Here is a 17,239-nt window from a genome sequence, read left to right as displayed (position 1 = left end):
AGCACAAGCACTCAGATTACTACTAGCTTGGTACACGCGCGTACACGATAGTTAGCCCGGCCAGGCCCGGGCCCAGCGGGATGTGCGCTCCCGGTCGACACACTGACTGTCGACATGTACGCATTACCACGTACATTATCACTGGTTAATAGCTTGCACAGATACCTGGTACCTCGAGCATAATGTCTTCCCTATATGGGTAAACTTCGACAATACGACATTGATGATGATGATGGAGACTGCAGCTCTGACGATAGCGGAGAGGAAGAGGAGGCACATGAAGTTGAAGGGGAAGATGGGGAGGGAGAGGCAGCCGATGAACCAGAACGTTATCGTGGGGCTGCACCTTACCGATATGAACCAGCTGCATCTCCCCCGCTGCCAGTGCAAGAGCGCGTATGAACATGGCACCAAGCCCGAGAATAGACCTCACGGAAACGATCGCCTGGGAAATAGAGAGTGGTATGTCTGGTATGCCCCCATATAGTTTAACGTTAGAAAGGATACACTGTATTCTACATGACTGACATTGTAAGTTGTAACTGTCTAGTAAGTAGATTAGAAGAACAGGCCCAGCTCGCTCACAAAGTGAGCGGCTACTCCGGCCGCAGCAAGCAAGCGGGAGCGTCCCGGCCGTGGCCTGGCCCGTCGGCCGGCGCTTACAAGTTAAACTACCACTGGGTACCAGTAGTAGTCTAGTAGTAGATCTAGTAGCAGTCTACTAGTAGTTATAATAGTCTACTAGTAGTAGTAGTCTACTAGTACTACTACTAGTAGTGTACTATTACCACTACGGCACTAGGTCTAGTAGACTAGTAAGTAGTAATAGCAGAATCTTTGGTAGTGGTACAGAAGCTACACTCTAACGATTAACGGTTAGGGGGATATGTTGTTACAGGGTGGGTCGTGGCTAAAAAAAAAAAAAAAAAAAACACGTTAACCAGTTTCCCATAGTCAGTTTCTGCAATATGATCAGTAATTTAGATGCGTCATTTTCTAAGAAAAACGATACCAAGAATGATCGTCAATTTTGGTCGAGTAGTTTTTGTTTTATGCTAAAAATCATACTGTGGAAGGAAGCCCAAACGCCGTGACCGATGAATGCCACGGTGGGGCTGGATTCACGAGTAGGTCTAGGCCTGTAAAGCAGGCGAGTCGCCGTAGTATTAGTACCAAGCTGAAGCCAGCGCCCAAACTCAGCGCCCAAACCGTGCTCTCGATACCTCCTGTTATCGATACTACGCCTCCGTGACGATACCGTTTGGAGTCCAAACTCGCCCTGTACGGCACAAAATCACTCGCGTTCTCCTCACCTGTAGTCTCTAGGACGTCCGTCACGGCTTTTTATCTACTTTTTTGCAAGGAAGCGATAGCAGATTATTTAGTTAAAGTTTCGAACCAATTAATCATGGGTCACCTTCTTCAGCTATGTTTCAGTATGAATACAAGAAGGGTATTTCTGACAATAAGTTATAGAAAACATGAATAGTAGGCATAAGTTTCAAGGAAAATGATTAGATGAAATCAGATTATTTTCGCCCCTAAATCGATACCTATTTTTTGTAAGATAATTTTTGTCACAATTTTGTGAAGATTGAGCAAAATATGAAGAGTTGGATGCCATTCAAAGGTTTAAAGGGAATAATCAGATAAATCAGGGTATTTTCTGCCTTGGTTTATTCTTTCCCTTCAAAGAAATATATCTAATAACCTGATACAACTTGGCTTATGGGAACTATTTCAAATATGATTTTGACAAAAATTTGTGATGATTGGAGAAAATATAAAGGGTCGGCGGCCACTCAAACTCAGATAAAATTCATGCATTTTCTGCCTTTGTTTGATCTTTCCCTTTCAAGATTATAGTTTGAGATCTGATATGAGGTGGCCGCCCCTAGTTTAATCCGAAAAACTGGAAAGATGGCAAAAATTTCTAAAGACTGTCGAAAATGACTAAGGGTCGGCTGCCATTTAACAAGTCAGAAGTGAGTTTGGGCGCTGAGACTAATCTTAAATGTGGCGAGCTAGTTTGGGTCTGGATAGTCGCTGGATGACTTCTCAACCCTACTGAGTTATATATTCCTTTACATCATAAAAGTCGTTTATACTGATAACATGTTCACTCTGTACTTCGTGACAAATTTACGACATCCGTTTCTGATAATATTTGGTTGAAATCAAAGGAAGCATGAATAAATGATCAGATGAAATTTGGGCATATTTGTGCCTTTGCTTAATCCCTTCCTTTAAAGAAATGTATCATAATCTGATACCATGGGTCCACTTCTAGTTTGATCGGAAATACTTCAAAGATGGTTTTGCCAAAATTTATAAATATTGGCGAAAATATGATGGATCGGCGGCCATTCAAAGTCAGATATAAGTTCGGGCGCTGTGACCGAAAGTGGCGTATTGGGTCTGGGCATGGTCGTCGAAAACTAGAATGACTCAACTATCGAGTTCAATATTTCAATCATAAAAGTCGTTAATACACTTAATGTTTTTACTCTGTATTTCGTGACAAATTCACGACGCGTGTTCCTGATGATCTTTAGCTGAAGTCATATGAAACGTTAATAGTCAGCATCCGTTTAAAGGGAATAATCAGATGAAATTGGGAATAATGAGACTTTGTTTAATCTTTCCCTTTAAAAAAATCTTATAATTTGATACAACGCGTCCACCCCTTGTTTGATCGGAAATACATGTACTTCAAAAATGGTTTTAGCACGGATTTGTAAAGATTGATGAAAATATGAAGGGTTGGCGGCCATTAATGTCAGAAATGAGCTTGGGCGCTGGGAATAAAAGTGCCGTATTTTGTGTCTCGGTATACTCAAGTAGTCGCTGAAAGCTGTACAATTACTTCTCTGCCCTATCGAGTGATATATTCCTTTAAATAATAAAAGTCGTTAATACAGTTATCATGTTAACTCTGTATTACGTGACAAATTCACGGCACGTGTTTCTCGTGATCTTTGGTTGAAGTCAAATCAAACACTAATAGTCACCGCCCGGTTAAGGGGAATAATCGGATGAAATTTGGGTATTTTGAGCCTTTGCTTAACCTGTCCCGCGTGTCCACCCCTAGTTTGATCGGAAATTTTTTAAAGTTGGTTGTGGCATCAATTTGTAAAGATTGGCAAAAATGTGAAGGATCAGTAGCCATTCAAAGTCAGAAATGAGTTTGGGCGCTGGGACTATAAGGGTGTATACCGGGTCTGGATATAGTCACTGAAATCTGCAGTGACTTCTTTACCCTAATTCGATCGGAGATAGTTCAAAGATGATTTTAGTAAACATTTGTAAAGGTTGCCGAAAATATGAAGCGTCGGCGGCCATTCGAAGTAAAAAATTAGTTTGGGCGCTGAGACTAAAACGGGTGCATACTTGGACTGGATATAGTCACTGAAATCTGCAACGACTTCTTTACCATATCGAGTGATGTATTCCTTTAAACCATGAAAAGTCGTTAATACATATATCATGTTTACTGTGTATTTCTAAACAAATTCACGACACGTGTTTCTGGTGATCTTTCGAAAAAGTCTAATGAAACATTAACAGTCCGCACCCGGTTAAAGGGAATAATCAGACGAAATTTGGGCATTTTCGGCCTTTGTTTAAGCTTTCCCTTTAAACAAATATATCTTCAAATCTGATACCACGCATCCATCCCTTGTATAATTCGATTGGAGATAGTGTAAAGATGGTTTTGGTAAAAAGTTATAAAGGTTGCCGAAAATATGAAGCGTCGGCGGCCATTCAAAGTCAGAAATGAGTTTGGGCGGTGGGACTAAAAGGGGTGCGTATACTGGGTCTGGATATAGTCACTGAAATCTGCAATGACTTCTTTACCGTATCGAGTGATATATTCCTTTAATTCATGAAAAGTCGTTAATACAGATATCATGTTTACTTTGTATTTCTAGACAAATTCACGACACGTGTTTCTGGTGATCTTTCGTTTAAGTCTGACGAAACATCAACAGTCCGCGCCCGGTTAAAGGCAATAACCAGATGAAATTTGGGCATTTTGGCCTTTGTTTAATCTTTCCCTTTAAACAAATATATCTTCTATTCTGATACCACACGTCCACCCCTAATTCGATTGGAGATAGTTTAAAGATGGTCTTGGTAAAAAATTTGTAAAGGTTGCCGAAAATATGGAGCGTCGGCGGCCATTCAAAGTCAGAAATGAGTTTGGGAGCTGGGACTAAAAGGGGTGCGTACTGGGTCTGGATGTAGTCACTGAAATCTGCAATGACTTCTTTACCCTATCGAGTGATATACTCCTTTAAATCATGAAAAGTCGTTAATACAGATATCATGTTTAGTCTGTTTTTCGTGAGAAATTAACGACAAAAGTTTCTGGTGATCTTTCGTTGAAATGATATGGAACATTAATAGTAAGAACCTGGTTAAAGGGAATATTCAGATGAAATTTGGGCATTTGGGGCCTTTGCTTAATCTTTCCCTTTAAACAAATATATTTTCTGATGTCATACAAACTGTCCACCCTAATTCGATCGGAGATAGTTCAAAGATGGTTTTAGTAAAAATTTGTAAAGGTTGCCGAAAATATGAAGCGTCGGCGGCCATTCGAAGTCAAAAATGAGTTTGGGCGCTGAGACTAAAACGGGTGCATACTTGGTCTGGATATAGTCACTGAAATCTGCAACGACTTCTTTACCCTATCGAGTGATATATTCCTTTAAGTCATGAAAAGCTGTTAATACAGGTATCATGTTTACTCTGTATTTCATACCAAATTCATGACACGTGTTTCTGGTGATCTTTCGTTTAAGTATGATGAAACATTAACAGTCCGCACCCGATCAAACGGAATAATCAGATGAAATTTTGTCATTTTCGGCCTTTGTTAAATCTTTCCCTTTTAATAAATATATCTTCTATTCTGATACCACGCGTCCACCCCTAATTCGATTGGAGATAGTTTAAAGATGGTCTTGGTAAAAATTTGTAAAGGTTGCCGAAAATATGAAGCGTCGGCGGCCATTCAAATTCAGAAATGAGTTTGGGCGCTGGGGCTAAAAGGGGTGCATACTGGGTCTGGATATAGTCACTGAAATCTGCAATGACTTCTTTACCCTATCTGGTAATATAACCATTTATATCATAAGTTCCTTAATACAGATATCATGTTTACTCTGTGTTTCGTGACAAATTGACGACACATGTTTCTGGTGATCTTTCGTTTAGGTCTAATGAAACATTAACAGTCTGCGCCCGGTTAAAAGGAATAATCAGATGAAATTTTGTCATTTTCGGCCTTTGTTTGATCTTTCCCTTTAAATAAATATATCATCGAATCTGATACCACGCGTCCACCCCTAATTCGATTGGAGATAGTTTAAAGATGGTCTTGGTAAAAATTTGTAAAGGTTGCCGAAAATATGAAGCGTCGGCGGCCATTCAAACTCAGAAATGAGTTTGGGCGCCGAGACTAAAACGGGTGCATACTTGGTCTGGATATAGTCACTGAAATCTGCAACGGCTTCTTTACCCTATCGAGTAATATATTCCTTTAAGTCATGAAAAGCTGTTAATACAGATATCATGTTTACTCTGTATTTCATACCAAATTCATGACACGTGTTTCTGGTGATCTTTCGTTTAAGTCTGATGAAACATTAACAGTGCGCACCCGATTAAAGGGAATAATCAGATGAAATTTTGTCATTTTCAACCTTTGTTTAATCTTTCCCTTTAAATAAATATATCTTCTATTCTTATACCACGCGTCCACCCCTAATTCGATTGGAGATAGTTTAAAGATGGTCTTGGTAAAAATTTGTAAAGGTTGCCGAAAATATGAAGCGTCGGCGGCCATTCAAAGTCAGAAATGAGTTTGGGCGCTGGGGCTAAAAGGGATGCATACTGGTTCTGGATATAGTCACTGAAATCTGCAATGACTTCTTTACGCTATCTGGTAATATAATCATTTATATCATAAGTTCCTTAATACAGATATCATGTTTACTCTGTGTTTCGTGACAAATTGACGACACATGTTTCTGGTGATCTTTCGTTTGGGTCTAATGAAACATTAACAGTCCGCGCCCGGTTAAAAGGAATAATCAAATGAAATTTTGTCATTTTCGGTCTTTGCTTAATCTTTCCCTTTAAATAAATATATCTTCTAATCTGATACCACGCGTCCACCCCTAATTCGATTGGAGATAGTTTAAAGATGGTCTTGGTAAGAATTTGTAAAGGTTGCCGAAAATATGAAGCGTCGGCGGCCATTCAACGTCAGAAATGAGTTTGGGCGCTGAGACTAAAACTGGTGCGTACTGGGTCTGGATATAGTCACTGAAATCTGCAATGACTTCTTTACCGCATCGAGTGATATATTCCTTTAAATCATGAAAAGTCTTTAATACAGACATCATGTTTACTCTGTATTTCATACCAAATTCATGACACGTGTTTCTGGTGATCTTTCGTTTAAGTCTGATGAAACATTAACGGTGCGCACCAGATTAAAGGGAATAATCAGATGAAATTTTGTCATTTTCGGCCTTTGTTTAATCTTTCCCTTTAAATAAATATATCTTCTATTCTGATACCACGCGTCCACCCCTAATTCGATAGGAGATAGTTTAAAGATGGTCTTGGTAAAAATTTGTAAAGGTTGCCGAAAATATGAAGCGTCGGCGGCCATTCAAAGTCAGAAATTAGTTTGGGCGCCGAGACTAAAACGGGTGCATACTTGGTCTGGATATAGTCACTGAAATCTGCAACGGCTTCTTTACCCTATCGAGTAATATATTCCTTTAAGTCATGAAAAGCTGTTAATACAGATATCATGTTTACTCTGTATTTCATACCAAATTCATGACACGTGTTTCTGGTGATCTTTCGTTTAAGTCTGATGAAACATTAACAGTGCGCACCCGATTAAAGGGAATAATCAGATGAAATTTTGTCATTTTCAACCTTTGTTTAATCTTTCCCTTTAAATAAATATATCTTCTATTCTTATACCACGCGTCCACCCCTAATTCGATTGGAGATAGTTTAAAGATGGTCTTGGTAAAAATTTGTAAAGGTTGCCGAAAATATGAAGCGTCGGCGGCCATTCAAAGTCAGAAATGAGTTTGGGCGCTAGGGCTAAAAGGGATGCATACTGGTTCTGGATATAGTCACTGAAATCTGCAATGACTTCTTTACGCTATCTGGTAATATAATCATTTATATCATAAGTTCCTTAATACAGATATCATGTTTACTCTGTGTTTCGTGACAAATTGACGACACATGTTTCTGGTGATCTTTCGTTTAGGTCTAATGAAACATTAACAGTCTGCGCCCGGTTAAAAGGAATAATCAGATGAAATTTTGTCATTTTCGGCCTTTGTTTGATCTTTCCCTTTAAATAAATATATCATCGAATCTGATACCACGCGTCCACCCCTAATTCGATTGGAGATAGTTTAAAGATGGTCTTGGTAAAAATTTGTAAAGGTTGCCGAAAATATGAAGCGTCGGCGGCCATTCAAACTCAGAAATGAGTTTGGGCGCCGAGACTAAAACGGGTGCATACTTGGTCTGGATATAGTCACTGAAATCTGCAACGGCTTCTTTACCCTATCGAGTAATATATTCCTTTAAGTCATGAAAAGCTGTTAATACAGATATCATGTTTACTCTGTATTTCATACCAAATTCATGACACGTGTTTCTGGTGATCTTTCGTTTAAGTCTGATGAAACATTAACAGTGCGCACCCGATTAAAGGGAATAATCAGATGAAATTTTGTCATTTTCAACCTTTGTTTAATCTTTCCCTTTAAATAAATATATCTTCTATTCTTATACCACGCGTCCACCCCTAATTCGATTGGAGATAGTTTAAAGATGGTCTTGGTAAAAATTTGTAAAGGTTGCCGAAATATGAAGCGTCGGCGGCCATTCAAAGTCAGAAATGAGTTTGGGCGCTGGGGCTAAAAGGGATGCATACTGGTTCTGGATATAGTCACTGAAATCTGCAATGACTTCTTTACGCTATCTGGTAATATAATCATTTATATCATAAGTTCCTTAATACAGATATCATGTTTACTCTGTGTTTCGTGACAAATTGACGACACATGTTTCTGGTGATCTTTCGTTTGGGTCTAATGAAACATTAACAGTCCGCGCCCGGTTAAAAGGAATAATCAAATGAAATTTTGTCATTTTCGGTCTTTGCTTAATCTTTCCCTTTAAATAAATATATCTTCTAATCTGATACCACGCGTCCACCCCTAATTCGATTGGAGATAGTTTAAAGATGGTCTTGGTAAGAATTTGTAAAGGTTGCCGAAAATATGAAGCGTCGGCGGCCATTCAACGTCAGAAATGAGTTTGGGCGCTGAGACTAAAACTGGTGCGTACTGGGTCTGGATATAGTCACTGAAATCTGCAATGACTTCTTTACCGCATCGAGTGATATATTCCTTTAAATCATGAAAAGTCTTTAATACAGACATCATGTTTACTCTGTATTTCATACCAAATTCATGACACGTGTTTCTGGTGATCTTTCGTTTAAGTCTGATGAAACATTAACGGTGCGCACCAGATTAAAGGGAATAATCAGATGAAATTTTGTCATTTTCGGCCTTTGTTTAATCTTTCCCTTTAAATAAATATATCTTCTATTCTGATACCACGCGTCCACCCCTAATTCGATAGGAGATAGTTCAAAGATGGTCTTGGTAAAAATTTGTAAAGGTTGCCGAAAATATGAAGCGTCGGCGGCCATTCAAAGTCAGAAATTAGTTTGGGCGCCGAGACTAAAACGGGTGCATACTTGGTCTGGATATAGTCACTGAAATCTGCAACGGCTTCTTTACCCTATCGAGTAATATATTCCTTTAAGTCATGAAAAGCTGTTAATACAGATATCATGTTTACTCTGTATTTCATACCAAATTCATGACACGTGTTTCTGGTGATCTTTCGTTTAAGTCTGATGAAACATTAACAGTGCGCACCCGATTAAAGGGAATAATCAGATGAAATTTTGTCATTTTCAACCTTTGTTTAATCTTTCCCTTTAAATAAATATATCTTCTATTCTTATACCACGCGTCCACCCCTAATTCGATTGGAGATAGTTTAAAGATGGTCTTGGTAAAAATTTGTAAAGGTTGCCGAAAATATGAAGCGTCGGCGGCCATTCAAAGTCAGAAATGAGTTTGGGCGCTGGGGCTAAAAGGGATGCATACTGGTTCTGGATATAGTCACTGAAATCTGCAATGACTTCTTTACGCTATCTGGTAATATAATCATTTATATCATAAGTTCCTTAATACAGATATCATGTTTACTCTGTGTTTCGTGACAAATTGACGACACATGTTTCTGGTGATCTTTCGTTTGGGTCTAATGAAACATTAACAGTCCGCGCCCGGTTAAAAGGAATAATCAAATGAAATTTTGTCATTTTCGGTCTTTGCTTAATCTTTCCCTTTAAATAAATATATCTTCTAATCTGATACCACGCGTCCACCCCTAATTCGATTGGAGATAGTTTAAAGATGGTCTTGGTAAGAATTTGTAAAGGTTGCCGAAAATATGAAGCGTCGGCGGCCATTCAACGTCAGAAATGAGTTTGGGCGCTGAGACTAAAACTGGTGCGTACTGGGTCTGGATATAGTCACTGAAATCTGCAATGACTTCTTTACCGCATCGAGTGACATATTCCTTTAAATCATGAAAAGTCTTTAATACAGACATCATGTTTACTCTGTATTTCATACCAAATTCATGACACGTGTTTCTGGTGATCTTTCGTTTAAGTCTGATGAAACATTAACGGTGCGCACCAGATTAAAGGGAATAATCAGATGAAATTTTGTCATTTTCGGCCTTTGTTTAATCTTTCCCTTTAAATAAATATATCTTCTATTCTGATACCACGCGTCCACCCCTAATTCGATAGGAGATAGTTTAAAGATGGTCTTGGTAAAAATTTGTAAAGGTTGCCGAAAATATGAAGCGTCGGCGGCCATTCAAAGTCAGAAATTAGTTTGGGCGCCGAGACTAAAACGGGTGCATACTTGGTCTGGATATAGTCACTGAAATCTGCAACGACTTCTTTACCCTATCGAGTGATATATTCCTTTAAGTCATGAAAAGCTGTTAATACAGATATCATGTTTACTCTGTATTTCATACCAAATTCATGACACGTGTTTCTGGTGATCTTTCTTTCAAGTATGATGAAACATTAACAGTCCGCACCCGATCAAAGGGAATAATCAGATGAAATTTTGTCATTTTCGGCCTTTGTTAAATCTTTCCCTTTTAATAAATATATCTTCTATTCTGATACCACGCGTCCACCCCTAATTCGATTGGAGATAGTTTAAAGATGGTCTTGGTAAAAATTTGTAAAGGTTGCCGAAAATATGAAGCGTCGGCGGCCATTCAAATTCAGAAATGAGTTTGGGCGCTGGGGCAAAAAGGGGTGCATACTGGGTCTGGATATAGTCACTGAAATCTGCAACGACTTCTTTACCGCATCGAGTGATATATTCCTTTAAATCATGAAAAGTCTTAAATACAGACATCATGTTTACTCTGTATTTCATACCAAATTCATGACACGTGTTTCTGGTGATCTTTCGTTTAAGTCTGATGGAACATTAACAGTGCGCACCCGATTAAAGGGAATAATCAGATGGAATTTTGTCATTTTTGGACTTTGTTTAATCTTTCCCTTTAAACAAATATATCATCGAATCTGATACCACGCGTCCACCCCTAATACGATCGGAGATAGTTTAAAGATGGTCTTGGTAAAAATTTGTAAATGTTACCGAAAATATGAAGCGTCGGCGGCCATTCAAAGTCAGAAATGAGTTTGGGCGCTATGACTAAAAGGGGTGCGTACTGGGTCTGGATGTAGTCACTGAAATCTGCAATGACTTCTTTACCCTATCGAGTGATATATTCCTTTAAATCATGAAAAGTCGTTAATACAGATATGTTTACTCTGTTTTTCGTGAGAAATTAACGACACAAGTTTTTGGTGATCTTTCGTTGAAATGATATGGAACATTAATAGTAAGAACCTGGTTAAAGGGAATATTCAAATGAAATTTGGGCATTTTGGGCCTTTGCTTAATCTTTCCCTTTAAACAAATATATTTTCTGATGGCATACAAACTGTCCACCCCTAATTCGATCGGAGATAGTTCAAAGATGGTTTTAGTAAAAATTTGTAAAGGTTGCCGAAAATATGAAGCGTCGGCGGCCATTCGAAGTCAAAAATGAGTTTGGGCGATGAGACTAAAACGGGTGCATACTTGGTGTGGATATAGTCACTGAAATCTGCAACGACTTCTTTACCCTATCGAGTGATATATTCCTTTAAGTCATGAAAAGCTGTTAATACAGATATCATGTTTACTCTGTATTTCATACCAAATCCATGACGCGTGTTTCTGGTGATCTTTCGTTTAAGTATGATGAAACATTAACAGTCCGCACCCGATCAAAGGGAATAATCTGATGAAATTTTGTCATTTTCGACCTTTGTTAAATTTTTCCCTTTAAATGAATGTATCTTCTATTCTTATACCACGCGTCCACCCCTAATTCGATTGGAGATAGTTTAAAGATGGTCTTGGTAAAAATTTGTAAAGGTTGCCGAAAATATGAAGCGTCGGCGGCCATTCAAAGTCAGATATGAGTTTGGGCTCTGAGACTAAAACTGGTGCGTACTGGGTCTGGATATAGTCACTGAAATCTGCAACGACTTCTTTACCGCCTCGAGTGATATATTCCTTTAAATCTTGAAAAGTCTTTAATACAGACATCATGTTTACTCTGTATTTCATACCAAATTCATGACACGTGTTTCTGGTGATCTTTCGTTTAAGTCTGATGAAACATTAACGGTGCGCACCAGATTAAAGGGAATAATCAGATGAAATTTTGTCATTTTCGGCCTTTGTTTAATCTTTCCCTTTAAATAAATATATCTTCTATTCTGATACCACGCGTCCACCCCTAATTCGATAGGGGATAGTTTAAAGATGGTCTTGGTAAAAATTTGTAAAGGTTGCCGAAAATATGAAGCGTCGGCGGCCATTCAAAGTCAGAAATTAGTTTGGGCGCCGAGACTAAAACGGGTGCATACTTGGTCTGGATATAGTCACTGAAATCTGCAACGACTTCTTTACCCTATCGAGTGATATATTCCTTTAAGTCATGAAAAGCTGTTAATACAGATATCATGTTTACTCTGTATTTCATACCAAATTCATGACACGTGTTTCTGGTGATCTTTCTTTTAAGTATGATGAAACATTAACAGTCCGCACCCGATCAAACGGAATAATCAGATGGAATTTTGTCATTTTTGGCCTTTGTTTAATCTTTCCCTTTAAACAAATATATCATCGAATCTGATACCACGCGTCCACCCCTAATACGATCGGAGATAGTTTAAAGATGGTCTTGGTAAAAATTTGTAAATGTTACCGAAAATATGAAGCGTCGGCGGCCATTCAAAGTCAGAAATGAGTTTGGGCGCTGGGACTAAAAGGGGTGCGTACTGGGTCTGGATGTAGTCACTGAAATCTGCAATGACTTCTTTACCCTATCGAGTGATATATTCCTTTAAATCATGAAAAGTCGTTAATACAGATATGTTTACTCTGTTTTTCGTGAGAAATTAACGACACAAGTTTTTGGTGATCTTTCGTTGAAATGATATGGAACATTAATAGTAAGAACCTGGTTAAAGGGAATATTCAAATGAAATTTGGGCATTTTGGGCCTTTGCTTAATCTTTCCCTTTAAACAAATATATTTTCTGATGGCATACAAACTGTCCACCCCTAATTCGATCGGAGATAGTTCAAAGATGGTTTTAGTAAAAATTTGTAAAGGTTGCCGAAAATATGAAGCGTCGGCGGCCATTCGAAGTCAAAAATGAGTTTGGGCGATGAGACTAAAACGGGTGCATACTTGGTGTGGATATATTCACTGAAATCTGCAACGACTTCTTTACCCTATCGAGTGATATATTCCTTTAAGTCATGAAAAGCTGTTAATACAGATATCATGTTTACTCTGTATTTCATACCAAATCCATGACGCGTGTTTCTGGTGATCTTTCGTTTAAGTATGATGAAACATTAACAGTCCGCACCCGATCAAAGGGAATAATCTGATGAAATTTTGTCATTTTCGACCTTTGTTAAATTTTTCCCTTTAAATGAATGTATCTTCTATTCTTATACCACGCGTCCACCCCTAATTCGATTGGAGATAGTTTAAAGATGGTCTTGGTAAAAATTTGTAAAGGTTGCCGAAAATATGAAGCGTCGGCGGCCATTGAAAGTCAGAAATGAGTTTGGGCTCTGAGACTAAAACTGGTGCGTACTGGGTCTGGATATAGTCACTGAAATCTGCAACGACTTCTTTACCGCCTCGAGTGATATATTCCTTTAAATCTTGAAAAGTCTTTAATACAGACATCATGTTTACTCTGTATTTCATACCAAATTCATGACACGTGTTTCTGGTGATCTTTCGTTTAAGTCTGATGAAACATTAACGGTGCGCACCAGATTAAAGGGAATAATCAGATGAAATTTTGTCATTTTCGGCCTTTGTTTAATCTTTCCCTTTAAATAAATATATCTTCTATTCTGATACCACGCGTCCACCCCTAATTCGATAGGAGATAGTTTAAAGATGGTCTTGGTAAAAATATGTAAAGGTTGCCGAAAATATGAAGCGTCGGCGGCCATTCAAACTCAGAAATGAGTTTGGGCGCCGAGACTAAAACGGGTGCATACTTGGTCTGGATACAGTCACTGAAATCTGCAACGACTTCTTTACCCTATCGAGTGATATATTCCTTTAAGTCATGAAAAGCTGTTAATACAGATATCATGTTTACTCTGTATTTCATACCAAATTCATGACACGTGTTTCTGGTGATCTCTCGTTTAAGTCTGATGAAACATGAACAGTGCGCACCCGATTAAAGGGAATAATCAGATGAAATTTTGTCATTTTCGACCTTTGTTTAATCTTTCCCTTTAAATAAATATATCTTCTATTCTTATACCGCGCGTCCACCCCTAATTCGATTGGAGATAGTTTAAAGATGGTCTTGGTAAAAATTTGTAAGGGTTGCCGAAAATATGAAGCGTCGGCGGCCATTCAAATTCAGAAATGAGTTTGGACGCTGGGGCTAAATGGGGTGCATACTGGGTCTGGATATAGTCACTGAAATCTGCAATGACTTTTTTACCCTATCTGGTAATAAAACCATTTATATCATAAGTTCCTTAATACAGATATCATGTTTACTCTGTGTTTCGTGACAAATTGACGACACATGTTTCTGGTGATCTTTCGTTTAGGTCTAATGAAACATTAACAGTCCGCGCCCGGTTAAAGGGAATAATCAGATGAAATTTTGTCATTTTCGGCCTTTGTTTAATCTTTCCCTTTAAACAAATATATCATCGAATCTGATACCACGCGTCCACCCCTAATTCGATCGGAGATAGTTTAAAGATGGTCTTGGTAAAAATTTGTAAAGGTTACCGAAAATATGAAGCGTCGGCGGCCATTCAAAGTCAGAAATGAGTTTGGGCGCTGGGACTAAAAGGGGTGCGTACTGGGTCTGGATGTAGTCACTGAAATCTGCAATGACTTCTTTACCCTATCGAGTGATATATTCCTTTAAATAATGAAAAGTCGTTAATACAGATATCATGTTTACTCTGTTTTTCGTGAGAAATTAACGACACAAGTTTCTGGTGATCTTTAGTTGAAATGATATGGAACATTAATAGTAAGAACCTGGTAAAAGGGAATACTCAGATGAAATTTGGGCATTTTGGGCCTTTGCTTAATCTTTCCCTCTAAATAAACGTATTTTCTGATGTCATACAAACTGTCCACCCCTAATTCGACCGGAGATAGTTCAAAGATGGTTTTAGTAAAAATTTGTAAAGGTTGCCGAAAATATGAAGCGTCGGCGGCCATTCGAAGTCAAAAATGAGTTTGGGCGATGAGACTAAAACGGGTGCATACTTGGTGTGGATATAGTCACTGAAATCTGCAACGACTTCTTTACCCTATCGAGTGATGTATTCCTTTAAGTCATGAAAAGTTGTCAATACAGATATCATGTTTACTCTGTATTTCATACCAAATTCATGACGCGTGTTTCTGGTGATCTTTCGTTTAAGTATGATGAAACATTAACAGTCCGCACCCGATCAAAGGGAATAATCAGATGAAATTTTGTCATTTTCGACCTTTGTTAAATTTTTCCCTTTAAATGAATATATCTTCTATTCTTATACCACGAGTCCACCCCTAATTTGATTGGAGATAGTTTAAAGATGGTCTTGGTAAAAATTTGTAAAGGTTGCCGAAAATATGAAGCGTCGGCGGCCATTCAAAGTCAGAAATGGGTTTGGGCGCTGAGACTAAAACTGGTGCGTACTGGGTCTGGATATAGTCACTGAAATCTGCAATGACTTCTTTACCGCATCGAGTGATATATTCCTTTAAATCATGAAAAGTCTTTAATACAGACATCATGTTTACTCTGTATTTCATACCAAATTCATGACACGTGTTTCTGGTGATCTTTCGTTTAAGTCTGATGAAACATTAACGGTGCGCACCAGATTAAAGGGAATAATCAAATGAAATTTTGTCATTTTCGGCCTTTGTTTAATCTTTCCCTTTAAATAAATATATCTTCTATTCTGATACCACGCGTCCACCCCTAATTCGATAGGAGATAGTTTAAAGATGGTCTTGTTAAAAATTTGTAAAGGTTGAGGAAAATATGAAGCGTCGGCGGCCATTCAAACTCAGAAATTAGTTTGGGCGCCGAGACTAAAACGGGTGCATACTTGGTCTGGATATAGTCACTGAAATCTGCAATGACTTCTTTACCGCATCGAGTGATCTATTCCTTTAAATCATGAAAAGTCTTTAATACAGACATCATGTTTACTCTGTATTTCATACCAAATTCATGACACGTGTTTCTGGTGATCTTTCGTTTAAGTCTGATGAAATATTAACGGAGCGCACCCGATTAAAGGGAAAAATCAGATGAAATTTTGTCATTTTCGGCTTTTGTTTAATCTTTCCCTTTAAATAAATATATCTTCTATTCTGATACCACGCGTCCACCCCAAATTCGATTGGAGATAGATTAAAGATGGTCTTGGTAAAAATATGTAAAGGTTGCCGAAAATATGAAGCGTCGGCGGCCATTCAACGTCAGAAATGAGTTTGGGCGCTGAGACTAAAACTGGTGCGTACAGGGTCTGGATATAGTCACTGAAATCTGCAATGACTTCTTTACCGCATCGAGTGATATGTTCCTTTAAATCATGAAAAGTCTTTAATACAGATATCATGTTTACTCTGTATTTCATACCGAATTCATGACACGTGTTTCTGGTGATCTTTCGTTTAAGTCTGATGAAACATTAACGGTGCGCACCAGATTAGAGGGAATAATCAGATGAAATTTTGTCATTTTCGGCCTTTGTTTAATCTTTCCCTTTAAATAAATATATCTTCTATTCTGATACCACGCGTCCACCCCTAATTCGATAGGAGATAGTTTAAAGATGGTCTTGGTAAAAATTTGTAAAGGTTGCCGAAAATATGAAGCGTCGGCGGCCATTCAAACTCAGAAATTAGTTTGGGCGCCGAGACTAAAACGGGTGCATACTTGGTCTGGATATAGTCAATGAAATCTGCAACGACTTCTTTACCCTATCGAGTTATATATTTCTTTAAGTCATGAAAAGCTGTTAATACAGATATCATGTTTACTCTGTATTTCATACCAAATTCATGACACGTGTTTCTGGTGATCTTTCGTTTAAGTCTGAAGAAACATTAACAGTCCACACCCGATTAAAGGGAATAATCAGATGAAATTTTGTCATTTTCGACCTTTGTTTAATCTTTCCCTTTAAATAAATATATCTTCTATTCTTATACCGCGCGTCCACCCCTAATTCGGTTGGAGATAGTTTAAAGATGGTCTTGGTAAAAATTTGTAAGGGTTGCCGAAAATATGAAGCGTCGGCGGCCATTTAAATTCAGAAATGAGTTTGGGCGCTGGGGCTAAAAGGGGTGCATACTGGGTCTGGATATAGTCACTGAAATCTGCAATGACATTTTTACCCTATCTGGTAATATAACCATTTAT

This window comes from Diadema setosum, chromosome 2, assembly GCF_964275005.1.
Source record: "Diadema setosum chromosome 2, eeDiaSeto1, whole genome shotgun sequence".
Lineage (NCBI taxonomy): Eukaryota > Metazoa > Echinodermata > Echinoidea > Diadematoida > Diadematidae > Diadema > Diadema setosum.
The sequence above is the reverse complement of the archived record's forward strand: the minus strand, read 5'-3'. Positions refer to the sequence as shown.